General features: G+C 47.9%; 1 long non-coding RNA gene across 1 annotated transcript in view; it reads right to left on the bottom strand.

The window, feature by feature from the left end:
* LOC110315930 overlaps nt 1-15,073 on the bottom strand; it is a 62,084-nt gene that overhangs the window by 26,516 nt on the left and 20,495 nt on the right. The window contains exon 2 of the long non-coding RNA XR_002380235.2: nt 6,668-6,676. This is a non-coding gene — a long non-coding RNA (uncharacterized LOC110315930). The remainder of the gene's footprint in view (nt 1-6,667; nt 6,677-15,073) is intronic.

Genomic DNA, 15,073 nt, shown 5'->3' with positions numbered 1-15,073 from the left:
GGGTGGCTAACCTGAGGTGACAGGGTGGCTTTCCTGAGAAGATGAAATCAGTTTTCTTCTAACATCTGGTCACCCACCCTCTCTAATCCTTCCCAACATCACAAGGAATAACTGGTCCCCAAAACACAAATTCAGGAAGTGCCTCAACACACTTCTGTTTGGGTTTAGGGGACATGTGATTTGGCCTTTAATTTATCCTGCAGTTGACTTTGATAATAGCGAAGTCCACCTATCCCAGACAGTGATGGAGGGAAGACACAAGACCCACTGCAGAAAAAGTGTGAAACCTATTTTTTTTCAGGGGTGGTGGCGCAAACCTCCAACCATAACATGGAGAGGAGGGTGACGGAAAGGAGCAGCAGAGTCCCAGCTGAAGGACCACCTGGATTACACAGCAACACCCCTGTCCTACATACACGTGTGTGCACATGCGTGCAGTTCTCATCTCTGTTGGAAGGGACCTTCCAGGCCCCCTCAGCAGCTCTGAACATCCATGTAAGGCACTCCTCTCAGGTGCTCCTGTGGTGCCCTGGCTGCGGGTATCATCTCTGAATATGTCATTATCAGTTTAATGGCTTGCTTCACTCATTGACTTAAAAGCTGGAAGAAATGGGGCCTTTAGATTCCTGCTCGTAAACTATGCACTACTGACTCATTAGTGAGTTGTAGTAACTAGTCTCTGATCCCCCAGGAGTGACTGGTTCAGATGACGGGTCTCCAACCCAGAGTTCAAGTCCCGACTCTCTACTTGTGTGACCCACTTCCCCTGTAGAAGTGAGACCAAGCGGTGGCTTACCATGAGAGGGTCTTAGTTCGTAATCGGAATGGCTCCTCCAAAGATCCCCAGTGTGAAGTTCAAACTAGACACAGCAAGTCTCAACGTTTGGGCAAACATCCCCTGGATCCTAGAAACCAGCTTGTAACCCATCGCCTCTTCCTGCTGTGTAAAGACAGGAGCATCCACTGTCCCACTAGGATGAGCATCTACAGCTGGAAAAGGAGCCAATAAAGTCTCATTATTATTTATGCTAATAAGGTGCGCTTCGGAAGCTACCACCCTCAGAAGAATCTACTGGGCACATGGATTAGTATCCATTTCTGTAAACGAAGGTAATGACAGAAACTGGATCGCTACCCTCAAGGTCTTCACAGACCCACAGAGGGGGCAGAGGGCATCACACAAGGACTACCTGACGCATCTGAAGAGACGACAGAGTTCACTGTGATGGCGGTGGGGATGATGACCATCCATGGGCTCAGGATGGCTAGGAAAAATTTAAAGAGACGCTTGAGAAAGCTTGCAGAGCGTGTGTGTGTGTGTGTGTGTGTGTGTGTGTGTGTGTGTGTGTGTGTGCAGTGCTGTCTCCTAAACGGGCATGTGAGAATCACAGGTGGAAGGACTGACCTGAAGTGGGGTCTTGGGAAGAAATGGCGGACTTGAAGTGTGGTGTCCTCAAGCTGTCTGAGTAGCTGAGGTGGGAAGGTGAGAAACGATCGGCAGTGAGGCTGTGAGTTCTAGGCTGAGCAAAGCCTGGCTTCTCATCATGGCTCCTGATCCATGCTCAGGCAAGTCTCTTGACCTCTCCAAGGGCCACGTGGAGGGAGCGTGCCACCAAGGGAAGGAGCATCGGGGGGGGGGGCAAAAGCTCAAGAAAACAATGCAGAGGAGCCTGGGGTCTCTCCGGGAAACTGCAGGGATGCCAAGTAAAGGTGGGGGGCACAGAGTTCTGAGTGTGAGCGCAAGCAGAGAGCAAAGCTGGATGAAGGCTGGCACAGGGATGGAGAGGAGGTCCTTAACACAGCAGTGATGCTAAAGCGTCTTAGGGTGAGAGTTAAAAGAAAAGGAACATGTTCAGTTCATATGAGAGATCTTCATAGTCTACTCTGGTTAATACTGAGTTTTCCATTGGAAAGAACCCCCATTTCTTTTCCTTTTCAGGATGAGGAAGCTGAAGCTCTGATATGTATTGACTATGATCCCCTCAAAGTCATGTGTTAAGACACTTAGCCCCCAAGTTTATATTTAGAGAGCGAGACTTTGCAGAGGGGATGTGATCAGGAATGGGTGAGGTCCTGAGGGTCATCCCTTTAGCCTGAACTAGCTGGCTGTCTATCTGGCTATGTGCTGACTGTACACACCGTGGCATCCCCATTAGACATTCAGGCTACATCCATAGACATCCTCTTAAAATCCATGATCTAAATAAACATATGGCATTCAATTATAGAAACAGAAACAGACTATGAGCCAGGTATAGTGGTTCCTGCCTATAATCTCAGCACTTGGGACTGTCCAAAGTGAGATGTTGACAAAGGAAGAAGGGAGCTGGCAAGAAGAAGGAGAAGAAGTAGGAGGGGAGAAGAAGGAGGAGAAGAAGAAGAGGAGGAGGAGGAGGAGGAAGAGGAGGAAGAGGAGGAAGAGGAGGAAGAGGAGGGGGAAAGGAAGAGAAGAAAGAGTAAGAGGAGAAGGAGAAGGAAGAAGAAGAAGGAGGATGAGGAGGAGGAAAAGAAGAAGAAGAAGAAGAAGAAGAAGAAGAAGAAGAAGAAGAAGAAGAAGAAGAAGAAGAAGAAGAAGAAGAAGAAGAAGAAGAAGAGAACAACAACAACAACAGAAAACAGACTAAACACTCTTTTCAAAGCCATGGAAACAGAGAGGAGTTGAAACAAATCTTAGTGATAGGCACGATGGTACATGCTGAGTCAGGACTGCAAGTTTGGGGCCAATATGAGCTCCATAGCAAGACCCTGCCCCCCTCAAAGCAACAAAAGAGACAAGTGGCACACACTCCTTAGGGAATAGAGGCCAGCCAGGGTTTCTCGGGTAATAGCTGTGTGGGGAAAACATAGGTTTAAAACCACACTGTGTGGCTTGAACTGGACTTAAAGTGTGTACCACAGACAGGAATACAGGTCCTGAGTTGACATTAGAAGCCAGGTGAGGGGACAACGGTGTCTAGAAGGATAAAGCCTTCCTGAGAGCCAGCCGTACAAGTCTTGAGTGCTAAAGTGGCCACACTCACCCCCAAATGCCTCTCTGTGGCCTCATTCCTGAATGCCACCCTTTTGAGTCAGGTAGTCAGGCAAAAGGGGAGCCTGAGGGACTAGGAAGAGGTAGGTGCTAACAGGAGGGGACTGAAAAAGTCTCTGGAGGGGACTCACATGTAAGTCTAGAGGAACTGGAAGGAGAGCAACTGTGGGGATGAGCCGGCAGAGGCTGTTGTATGGCTTAACATTGCACATCAGAAGTAAGGAGCGCTCCACGGTCTTGTTAGCTAGCAGGGTAAGGTGCATTCTCCACAGAAGAGACGGTCAGGGTCTGCCAGGCCTAATCCTTCTGGTTTGGGTAGAGGGTGTGCACCTTCTGCCCTGCCTGATGGCCCCAGACCTCTCTGGTGTCCCACCCACAGGCTGTCCAAACCTCATCCAGCCCCCCACGAACTGCCTAAGCCGGGAGCAGGCAGCTGCCCCTAGGCCCAGAGCAGGCTGGCTGGAGCAAAGCTCTGGCCACCTCCAGCTCCCTACCGCCCAGCTGTCGCTCCCCCTCCATGCCCATGTGGTCTTCACCATGTGGCTCTGGCCCGCCCCCACCCCAAGCCAGCCTGGTCCAGCAGGCATGGCTGGCTCCAGTTTCCACAGAAACTCTGCCCTTCCTAGGGCTTGATGCAGGCCAGCCAGGAGGGTGGTGGGTGGTTTGTGTGGGCCGCAGGCTCAGCCGGCCATGTTCCACTCAGAGTTCCAACTGCTGCTGGCTTCAAAAGCCCCTCTCCTCCCACGCCTTCTGGCAGGGCACCGTCTCCTGACAACCGCAGAGCCAAAGCCTGGCAGCAGTCACAGCTACGTGTCCCTTTATCCTTGCAAACAACTTTCCAAACTTTATCTCACTTGGTTCTCCATGAAGCAGGCAGACTAATTAAGATTAACCTTTGGGGGCGGGGCCGAGGGATAGCTCAATTGTTGTATGCTTGCCTAGCCTAGCATGCACAAGGACCTTCTTTTCCCACCAAGAAAACCACAGGAGTCATCAAGAAGGGATATGGTATCTCATGGTTACTTAGTTGTAGTGGACACCCCAGAAGCTTCCCCCAGCCACACTGCTGCCGCTACCACATAATTCTTACCCTACTTGGAAACTCTAGCACATAGATAGGTAGGTAGGTAGGTAGATGGATAGATAGATAGATAGATAGATAGACAGACAGACAGATAGATATGTGTGTGTGTGTATATATATATATATATATGTATGTGTATATGTGTGTGTGTGTGTGTGTGTGTGTGTGTGTGTGTGTGTGTGTGTGCCCAGAGGCTGCAGCACAAACCATCTTTAGGAGGCTGCAGATGTAGCTCAGTGGTAAGAAACTACCTGCCAGGTACAAAGCCCCAGGGTCCATCTTCAGCACCACAACATTTAGGGAAACAAGGAAATAACTGAAAACTGTAATGGCAGACATTCTTTAAAATAAAAAAAGCAGACCATTTGTAGCTTATACCTGTCCTCATGGCTCTTGCAGGCTGAGGCAGGAGAATTACTGTGAGTTGAAAGCCAGCTTGGGCTATAATGAGTTCCAAACCAAACTGAGCTATACAGCGAACCTTGTTTCAAAATGAAAACTGAAAGCAAACAACAAGACATACCTACATATATACACACATATATACATATGTCATACATACATACCTACATATGTACACCTATGTAGGCACCTTCCACAGCTTCAGATAGCTTAGAAATACCTGAAAGCAGCTAGAGTGGGGTGCATAGGATGGCTAAGCATAGAAGCTCATCATTGGCTGACTTGGGCTTCAGGGCACAGAACTCATCTACCCCTGCGATGATGGAAGCCCTACCTTCAGCCAGCTGTCCTCAGCTGCGCTAATTTCTCCGTTCTGGACAAGTGTTTTCATTATCAACAGGAAAGTTCCACAAAGAAAGATGTTTTGTCTATGAGTTTTTATAAAGGCAGCAAGAAACTCTACAACTGAGGTGAAGGACAGACAGCCATGCATGGTAGGTAACACGTTGGGAACCCCGCCCTGTTAGGCAGAGACAAGAGTACCAGGAGTTCAAAGCCATTGCCATCTATATATTGACCTCCAGGCTAGCCTCAGCTAAAAACAAGATAAAAATAAAGAAGATGAAGAAGAGTGGGTGGCATAGCTCAGCAGGTAAAGGTGCTCACCCCAAAACCTAGTGAGAGTTCAGAACCCATTGAGTCATCCAGTGCCTCCGCAGACACTGCACACACACATAAACCACCGCCACCACCACTATTACTGCTACTACTACTAACAGTAATAATAATATAATAACAGCTTTGAAGACGATGAAGACATACATTGAATAGGGAGGAGCTGTGACAGTGTGCGGGTGGTGAGAAAGTCTTCAGCTTCTGCTCCATAGTCTTCTTCGTGGTCCTCATATAAACTTAGTGACACTGCCCTATTCTTACAATGAGAAAATCCTCATGGACAGCCCATGGCCACCCACTCTGAGAGCACAAGGCCTAGGACAGGGAAATGCTTCTGCCTCTACCCAGCCGTGTCCCTAAATTCCTCCAGATATGTCTTGTCGGGGCAATCGTCTTCAACCCTCCCGGGCACCTGGAGCATCTCCCTGTCTCTGGACTCAGGCTGCTTCTCCTTTGGGATGTTTCAAAGGCCTCTTCTTTGGGACTGGGAGGAGAAGGGCAGGCTCGGTGCCAATGAGCAGGACGAACAAGCCCCCGTGCCAATCATTTCCTTCCCCTCTCCCCTATGCTCCCCCTCCCGGAGACTTGGAGTCACGTTTTCACTGTAATGAGTGTGTACTGTGGGTTTCTGCTGTGAGCCCCCAGGCTTCTCCAACAAGGCAAATCCCATAAGGAAGGATTTCACGGAGCTCTGGGGGCTGTGGGAGCCTTTTCCTTCCATCTGTCACTTTTCTCTAAGCTTTGACTTTTCTGGTGCCACGTGAGGCAGGACCATGAAGAGGCTCAAGTCAGGCTGAGCTGCCAGCAAACCTTAGCAAGTAGCCTGGGATTCAGATGGCACAAAAGTGACACATTCAGAACAAACAAATAAACAAACAAGCAAACAAACAAGAAACGCATCTGCTTCCGGGGTTCATGGAAGCCAGAAGGGTAATGGAAATGAGAAAATTCCTCTTGATCTGACACCTGTAATATCAGCACCTGGGAGGCTGAGGCAGGGGGATTCTGTGAGTTCCAGGACAGCCTGGGATCAGAGTGTGAAACCCTGTCTTTAGAAAAAAAGTTGTTATGATGGACCATGCCTTTGACCCGAATTCTCAGGAGGCAGAGGCAAAGGATTGCCATAAGTTCAAGGTTAGCCTGGTCCCAAGGCAGGGCCTTTAGACCTGCTAGCCAGGGCAACTTAGTGGGTGGGTTGGGACAGTGATGTCGCTTAGCAGTATAAGGTGGTAGAGTCTAAGCCTGACAACTTGAGTTTATCCCCCCCCAGAAGAAAGTAGGAAAGAGATAAGTCACTCAAGCTAATCTCTGATGAAAAGGTATACACACACACACACACACACACACACACACGCACACGCACGTGCGCAGTCACACTCCAAAGTGTTCATTTTAAATTTAAAAATAAATACAGGAAAACGTAAGGCAAGCTCCACTGGTTTAGCTGCTCCTACCTGGAAATTGGGAGGCAGAAGAACCAGAGAGTCCTCTATGTGGCCCCCTTCCCCCAAGATGCCTGGGAAATCCCAGATCATTGTGATCTGAAGGCTGGCTGCAAATCGCAGTCCCCTTGCACACGAGCTTGGGAAGCCTCTTTGGGTGAGCTGCACACTGTGTCTCCAACTGTTTCCCTGCCTTGAAAGTCTAGGATGGTGATGAGTTCTCAGGACCATGTTTCAGTCAGGGAGCACTGAAGGGAGGGAGGCCCCGGCTGGGGCACTGCCTTTACTCTCTGGGAGATGCAAGAGCCCTGCCTCAGTGGTACCCTGCACCCTCTGACCAGGACAAACAGCAGATGTGACAGAGGCTGGGGCTTTGATGCCCACCCAGGGCCATCTGCAGATCTCCCATGTCAGGCCGATGAGGAGGCTGGAAGAGGAAACTGAGCCTCCTCCTAAATTCCGAGACAGAGTCCCCAGCAGGCCCAGCTCGGAAAGGGCACAGGCTCCGAGATTCACAAGGATGGCAATTGTTTGAAGTCTTCCTAACACTTCATCTTCCCAAGACCTTGCTCATGATCAGGGTTCTTAAAACCCTTTTGTTCACAAGCTTGTGGTGAACACAGAAAAAGCTCTATCTAATATCTGAGGCCAGCTGTTCAGAGACCGAAGGACTTGGGGGAAGTCCTTTAAACAGGGGGAAGGGGGTAAACAGAGCAGGGACACAGCCTGGGGATGTGACAGGCTCAGCTGAAGGCCTCACAGGACCCAGCTGCCTAGCAAAAGACTGTGCTGTTTGGGGAGAAAAAGAAATCAACTGGCTGACAGTCAGGTCCCTGCCAGACCCTGCAAATCCATAGCCCAGGGGGGGCCTGAGAGCTGGCCTCCTCCTCACTGTGGGGTTCCTGGCATTGGCACCCCAGGCAATGCCAAGCCCCTAAAAATTTCCGAGGAGGTAGGTATGATGTCTTGAGGAACTCCTGTGAAGAACTAGTGTGATAGGAATGGAGGGGAGCAGGAGGTGGGGGTGGGGAGTGGGAGTGGCGAGTGGAGATAGAGGGGGTAGTCAGTGGAAAACTTTGTCAGTCCCAGGGCACTGGAGACCAGGGAACCTTTTCTAAAGGGGGCTTTGATTAATGTGAAAACACAAGACAGAGCCAGCAAGACCAGACCAAGATGGGACCAGCCAGTGGCTATGAGTTGTGGACAGACAGATCCAGAGTCTGGGTTCTCCTTTCAGCTCTGGGTTAGACCTGAGGGAGCACACAGCAGACAGAGGAGATCATCTGTACTTCTGGAGTGTCCAAAGGACAAAGGGTTTTAAATGTCATTTTATTTCACACTTAAAGACCATCTCTGGGATGAAGTAGATTGACTCGGGTTTCCAACCTCAAACATCATAATGCCTTGTAAGCAGTTCTTCTCTATCACAGAAATCATGACCTTCCAAGTAAGAGGCACTTGGGTGTAAATATGGATGCTGTGTGACTTTCAGAAAAAATGTTTCAACCTCTCTGTGCCAAGGTCTTCCCATCGGTTTGAGGGGAATTGAGGCAGGTTCTTCGGAGCAGTAATGTGAAGACCACATGAGCTGTGATTTATGAAGCATTTAGAAAAGCATTGGAACTTAACTAGCCCGGAAAATTAGAAGCTATAATTTTAAAAGGCTGGGTCCGTCTGTAATGAAATTTTGTTGCCATAGAGGCGCCAAGTCAGGAAACTTGGACCATCTCAGCTTGGCCATGACTAGGTCTTGTAACACCACTTTAGTGTCCTCTCTTGGAGACAAATGAGATTTGTCCCTGCTATGAGACACATTCCAGGCAGAGAATCTTTGGAAGCACAAAGTCACTTATAAGCCGGGCATGTCATCCTTAACCTGAAATTCCAGAAACAAGCAGTAAGGCAAGATTGCCTTAAGGTAGCCGCCAGCCTGGGCTACAGTTTTAAAACTCTGTCTCAAAATCAGCAGAAGCAAAGGTTTTTCTGGATGCAATCCACAGACACAGCCCAATAGCCTTGATTTGCAGCTTGCTGCACTCAACAGGCATTCTCAACACCTGGACTTTGAAAACCAGCAACTCCTTCTACTTGATAAGCTGTGTGCAGAAACAGAGATGGAGGGAAGGAGGGAAGGAAGAGGGGGCTCTTGGGGAGAGGGAAAACGGAACCAGCAGAGAGGCTCCATCAGGGCAAGCCAACGACACTGAAGAATTATTACTGGCTTTCTCATTGTGTCTGGGGCCCCACATACGTAGGCGTGGGCATGTGGAGTAGTTCAAGACAAGCTGCAGTTTGAATTGGCTAGGGAGGAACCAGGATTCCAAAGAGAGGCCAAGTGAGGGGGCATGGGTGTGGTGACTCCCTCCTGTAATCCTCCTGGGAGGCTGAGGCAGGAGGAGAGCTATGAGTTGAAGGCCAGCCTGGACTACAAAATAAGACTTATTCACATCAGCAACAACAACAATAAGAAAAAAAAATACAAAGCAGAAAACAAAACAAAAAAAATAGGCTAAAGAAATTGCTCAGTTGTTAGAGTTCTTGCTGAACAAGCATTAGAACTGCACCCACATAGCAAGATGAGAACCTTGAAAATGTCTGTAACTCCAGCTCCAAGGGATACTATGCTTTCTTCTGGTCTCTATCTGTGCAGCTACACACACACACACACACACACACACACACACACACATTTTTACATTTTTTTGGTGGGTGGGTGTATGTGTGTGTGTGTGTGTGTGTGTGTGTGTGTGTGTGTGTGTGTGCGCGCGTGCATACTCACATGCAAATGCCGCGACATACATGTGGAAGTGAGCGGGCAAGTTCCATTATGTGTGTCTTAGAGATCAAACACAAGGTGTTAGGGTTAATCGTGTCTTTATACACTGAACCATTTTGCCAGCCCAGTAAAAATAAATTTTTAAAAATGAACAGAGGGCCAGCCATGGTAGTGCATCCTTTATTCCCAAGCATGCAGATCTTTGTGAATTTCAGGTCAGCCTAGTCCACATGACAAATTCTAGGCCACTCGGGGATACATAGTGAGATGCCTTCTTAAAAACATCTTAAAAACATTAAGAAGGCATAAGATGCCTTCCTAAAAACATTATGGGCCAAAGAAATAACTCATCGGGTTAAAAGGCGCATGCTTTGCAAACTTGGTGGTATGAGCTAGGTCTCCAGACAGCACGCAAAGGTGGGAGGAGAGAATTAAACCCTGAAGTCACCCTCTCACAGCTACACTGTGGCAGAGGCACTCCAACATTCACACGCACTAGTGGTAAACACAACAAACAAACAAACAAACAAACACCCAGGGTGGCTCAGGTGCTAAAAGCACTGACTGTCCTTGCAGAAGACCCGAGTTTTGTGTGTCCGGGGCCCATATTCTGGGTCACAGTTACATGAGACTCTGGGCACTCTGGGCACCTGCATTCAGGCATGTGTGAGTGCTTGTGTTCTCTCTCTCTCTCTCTCTCTCTCTCTCTCTCTCTCTCTCTCTCTCTCTCTCGATTGAAGGCTGCAGTTCTCCAGGTCATGGTATCTCTCTCTTTATCTCAGGAAAGTGAGACTTAAACGCCTTTTGACATTCACTGTGGGATTTCCGGGGACCAGAGTATGTCTTGACAGACTTTCTGGACAGATTATCACTTCTGGGTGAATCACTTTCAGTGATGAAATCTTGTTACAGAATCAGCTCAAGAGGAGCCTCACACTAAGTAAACACCCGTGGGAGCTATGTCCTTTCTCCCACCATTTATACGGAGCCACAGATTTTATTTTTCATAGTCAAAGATCAGCTATAGTAAAAAGCCTTCCGAGCTTGGAAATTTCTCCCAAACTCTATTCTCATGAGCTACATGCGAATTTATGGGGAGCATAACCAATCCCTTATGTTTCTCTCAGCTAGGGTCTTTCTCTTGAAGTGGGAGTCTGTTCAGCACAGAGGAAGACAGACAGACTTCCGGGGGGGATACTGCAGCTCTGAGCTCAGCAAAGCACTAGCAGTTACCATTGGGACTGGAGGGGGGCCACTGTGAGAGAGGTCAGTGGAACGCTGACGCTTTGGTACCCTCTAGCAAAGGCAACCTCAACACCAGGGCATGAACAAGTGGGTGCGGTCCTCATATAGGACGGAGAACAGCCTAAAGAGGAGCTTCACATTAATGGGCTACTTTAATCAGTCGTGGTTTCATTGAGACAGGTGGCCTCTCCGTGTCCCTCAGCGCCAACTGCTCCTCGAGACTCGGAGCTGGGCATGCAAGCATTCACCTAGAACACCAGCACTCATGAAGAGGTGGCCAGATGACCCCTCGAACCTGGGCATTCAAGACTTACCGGGTCAGCTCGGTGAGGCTGTATCAAAAGAGGGACCGCTGGGAAGGCTGCCTGATAGCAGTGGGTGAAGTGGCTGCCGTGCGAGCAGGAGGACCTGAGTTCGGACTCCAGCACCCATGGAAAAGCTAGGCAGGGGACACACGTCTGTAACCCAAGGACTTGGGGTGGGGAGAGATGGAGACAGGTGGATGCCAGAGACTCTCTGAGCTCCAGGTCCAGTGAGAGACTCTGTCTCAGAAAGTGAGGAAAGGGGTGATCAAGGAAGTTAAAGAAGCCTAGCTGTAGGATTTATATATTATGTATATTATATATAGTATAATATATAATATACATATAATATAAATATAACATTATATATCATATCTTAAATTTATACATATATGTATATATATATATATGTATGTGTGTATATATACATATATGTGTATATGTGTGTGTGTTATGAGACAGGGAACTTGCTATGTAGCTGAGAGTAACCTTGAACTCTTGATTCTCTTGTCTCTACCACCCCCCCCACTATTGGGATTAAGGTGTACACTGCCATGGGCCACGCCTGGCTTATTCAGTGCTAAGGAGCTAACCCGGGGCTTGCACACCACATTGCCGACTGAGTCACACCCCCAGTCCCCCGAGTGCGTGTCTTATCCCTTCCTAGCTCCTGTTTCTTCTTTTCCTTTAAAAAAGACAAAGTAAGAGAGACAGAAACCAATTCTGTGGTGCAGGCCACTGAAGCCTCGGAGACTCTTCTGCCTTGGCCTCCCCAGGACTGACATCACAGGCATGAGTACAACTCCCAGCTAGCCTCAGTTTCTTTCTTCATAAAATAAGGATGATTCTTTAATGGGGCAGGCCTCCCCATAGAGCTGAGAGAGTAAGCGGGTTATTGTGAGCTTCTTGGTGTAGCATTGGGGAGGTGGACAACACATTCTGATCGTTATCCTGAACCTGAGTCTCCAAGCCCTGAATATAGCTGAGTATTTACTCACGGGTGTTTTGAGGGTAATTCTTTTGGTTGGGGATCAGGAAGAGGGCGAGGTTCTGGTCTGTGTCCTGGAATGCTTCTGTGCATCTTTGACAGGTGTCATTCTGCTTGGGAGGTCTCTGTCATCCCCAGCTTGCAGGTCAAGTCCCCTCTGACCACCACTGCCCTCCCTCTGCATGGATGGTGTGCACTTTGGCACTGTTGTTCTCAGCCATTGGCTTCTCCCTGGCCTGTGATTGGCACCTTGGGATTCCAGCACAATCCAGGCATCCCAGCAATGTCAGCGTGACTGAGCCGCTGCGTGTCTGACATCCACATGGCTCTGTAGAAGGCTGGCTCCAGAGGAAGCTTATTTGGAACAGGGCTGAATTCTTGGTGGCTGCATGTTGTCTTTGTAGATTGAGTAAAGGTGCGTTAGATGTTTTATAGAATTAATGAGATAAATTGAGTACAGAAATTCATGGGTCAATGAGAAGAAGTTTATGGGTATGGATAAGTAATCAATGAAAATAGATGGTTCCTTCCTACCTCTGCAATACCTTGTTTTTCTTATACCCAGAATCCAAAATAGAAATATCTGCCCCCTGCTGCCATGGTAATCGCTCCAGCAAACCCTTGCACTGCTGAGAAACCTATGAAGAAAATGGGCTCATTGCATTCAAATCAGGGAGCTGCTGGACACAGCCTTAACTTTCCTACCCTACCTTCAGCACACATCTTCTTTTACAGACAAACCTAAGTCTCTCCAGCTTTTCCCATATCCCTTGGTGTCTATGGACCTCAAAGGGGCTGATGCTGATGAGGTCATACATAAAGCCTTGGTTGTCTGAGCACACTGTATGCTTTTCTGCTGTCATCTCTGGTCATGGTCAGCTTTTCCCAATGCACCTTCCATTTCTCCCTTCATCAAGCCAAATGGTCCTAATGAGTTTAGTGCACACTGCGAGGTAGACAGATAGACCACCTGTCCCTGGAAGCCCAGGCTTGGGTGACCCCCTCCTTGGCCACCCACTTACCCGAACCCTCCCGTCTTCCTCTTCCTGTCTCCCCACAAGATCTAGTACTCCAGTCAGTTTTATGTCATCTTGACACAAGCTAAAGTCATCTGAGAGGAGGTAGCCTCAAGCAAGAAAATGCCAGAGAGATGGCTCAGAGGTTAAGAGCACTGGCAGCTCTTCCAGAGGTCCTGGGTTCAAATCCCAGCCCCACATGACAGCTCACAACTGTCTGTCACTCCAGTTACAGAGGAGACATAAATACATGCAGGCAAAACACCAATGTACATGAAATAAAAATAAACTTAAAAAAGGTTTTCGTAAAAAAGACTTGGGCATAAAAACTAATCAGCTGGGATTATGCTTCTGGGTCTACAAGGATATTTTCAAACAGGTTTAACTGTGAGGGGAGGCCTGCCCTGAATGTGTGTGGCAGCATCTCACCGACCATGGTCCTAGACCGAAGGAAAAGGATAAAGCAGAAAGTGGGCTTAGGACTGGAGTTCTTCTCTCTGGCTATTAATCTGCCAAGGAGCGAGCAAGTAACCTCTCCCTGTTGCCGCCATGTTCCTCCAGCCACGACGGACGGTCCCCTCGTGTGAGTCCAAACTAACCCTCAGATGGTTTAGCCAGGCACTTGATCGAAGTGAGGAAAAAAGTTACTCATTCATAATCTCCAGGAGCTCATTTCCTTTCGTGGACCATTTAACAAGCTGAATTAGGACTGAGCTCTTTCTCTACCCACATATGCTCAGATGCACAAAGAAGCGAGGGCCCTGCGGCTTGATGGAACTTTATTTATAAAACCAAAAAAAAAAAAAAAAAAAAAAAAAAAAAAAACAGTGTGGGAGGACCCCTAAATGTCCACGGGCTCCAAGAAGTTGCTATGACACTTTCTCAATATTGAGAAACATCCCACACAGAATGAACGAAGCATGGAAAGATGTCAAGAGACTGTTGCCCACGACGAAACATCAATTTGCAGAATATGGTTTNGCAAGATCTCATTTAGGTTTTTAAACTCTTACACTCAAAACCCAAAAACCATAAAGGTCCCTCTGATGTGATTGAGAAAGAAGTGGGTTATCTGAGAGCGCTGGAGGAGTNAGATACCATCAGCACTGAATCACACGGACCTGCAGCTTTTTATTTGAAGTTAATGTACATTTATTTACCAACTTCTTGATGTCAAGCCAAAGCCTATTTTTAAGTCTGGGTCGGCTGATTAGAGCCCAANGCCATCTTTCATGTGTAAGCCACACTCATGAGACATTGTGTAAGAATTTTTAGTTTAATTCTCTTTAAAGCAAAATTACTTGACTGTATGGAGATAGCTTTTTTTTGTTAACTCTTATAATGCAGGCTAGCGTCACTACAGAGCCACCGATGACCTTGAACTCTTGACTTTCCTCCAAATGTACTTTGTGTGCCAAGATGTCTTGATCTTACATTTCAACACGTGAAAGGTGCATAATTTACCTATATTAAATAACCTCTCTAGACACCTGTTTTAGTTACATTTTTCTTCACTGAGACCAAAACACCCAACGGAAAGAGCCTAAGGAAGCCTGGCATGGTAGCACACATCTTGAATCCCAGCATTCATAGTTCAGGCTGTTATGGTAGGGAACACAGGGCACAGAGATTCCATCCATGGTAGCAGCAAAACGTGGCAGAGATTATTCACTCAGACCACACTGGGAAGCAGCATGCACAGGTTGGAACCAGAGCTGTATAAACCTTTGAAGGCCCTACTGACCTACTCCTGCCAGCCAGGCCTCACCTCAACCATTCCGTCGTCCTCCAAACATTGATGCAAACTGGGCATCCAGTATTTAAAACATGTGGGGAGCATTGAGTCTGAAAACATAGCTGCAGATGTCTAATCCTGGACATGAAGCATAGTAATAGCACTTGCAGGGGCTGGGGTGTTTCTTAATAGGACAACAAATGCATGCAGGAGGTTCTCGGTTCAAATTTCTGCTCCAAAAATAAATATAGTATGGTGTGGTGTTGTGTGTGTGTGTGTGTGTGTGTGTGTGTGTGTGTGTGTGTGTGTGTGGTGTATGGGGGGTGGTATGGGGGTGTATGTGTGTGTGGTGTATGGGGTATGTAGATGTTATGAGGTGT

The sequence above is a fragment of the Mus pahari genome, chromosome 2, assembly GCF_900095145.1.
Source record: "Mus pahari chromosome 2, PAHARI_EIJ_v1.1, whole genome shotgun sequence".
NCBI classification, from domain to species: domain Eukaryota; kingdom Metazoa; phylum Chordata; class Mammalia; order Rodentia; family Muridae; genus Mus; species Mus pahari.
The sequence above is the reverse complement of the archived record's forward strand: the minus strand, read 5'-3'. Positions and strand labels throughout refer to the sequence as shown.